The sequence below is a fragment of the Corvus brachyrhynchos genome, unplaced genomic scaffold, assembly GCF_000691975.1.
Source record: "Corvus brachyrhynchos isolate BGI_N302 unplaced genomic scaffold, ASM69197v1 scaffold65, whole genome shotgun sequence".
NCBI lineage: Eukaryota > Metazoa > Chordata > Aves > Passeriformes > Corvidae > Corvus > Corvus brachyrhynchos.
Window position 1 is genome coordinate 789,757 of NW_008238365.1, and position 677 is coordinate 790,433.

Sequence of the window (677 nt, forward strand, 5' to 3'; positions counted from 1 at the left end):
GAACACTGAAGAAAAAAAAAAAAAAAAAAAAAAAAAAAAAAAAGCCTGGCTAGCCAAGGATCACTGGTCAAACAGAATGAAACGCAAAACCAAAAGTAAATAAATAAATAAATAAGTAAAATCACACTGGTAGATCAGAACTACAATAGCTTTGAGACAGCCAGTGATAAAGGTAATTCTCTTTATGTCAGTAAACCAGGCAATAAGGACCACATTGAAACAAACGCCTGTTTTTAGTAGGAAGCTTTCAAGTATTTCCACTGCTTTAGGGAATTTTTTTTTTTTTAAGAAAAAAAAAGAAAAAAACAAGAAAAAGAGAGAGAAAAAAGGTATCATCAGTCTCAGGCAATGCTACAGAGATATTTTAACCTTTCAGCAAAGCTGTGTGACACACATTTGCACTAAGGTTTTGAACCAAGATGTGACGTGTGTGAGAAACGCGTTACCAGGAGAATCCACTCACGGGATGGGCCGAGGCTGCACCTGTAGCGGGGCTGCAACTTCAGATCAGAGCCTGAACACTGAGATCCGATGGGCCAACAAGGGCAGGATCTGTAATTTCACCAGCGGCCGAATAACTCCGGAGGAAAACACTGCGCTGCGTTACTCAAACACGGGCACACCGGGTTCCAAGCGGGCACGGAACGTCCCCCCGTGTCGGGAGCCGGCTGTCACCG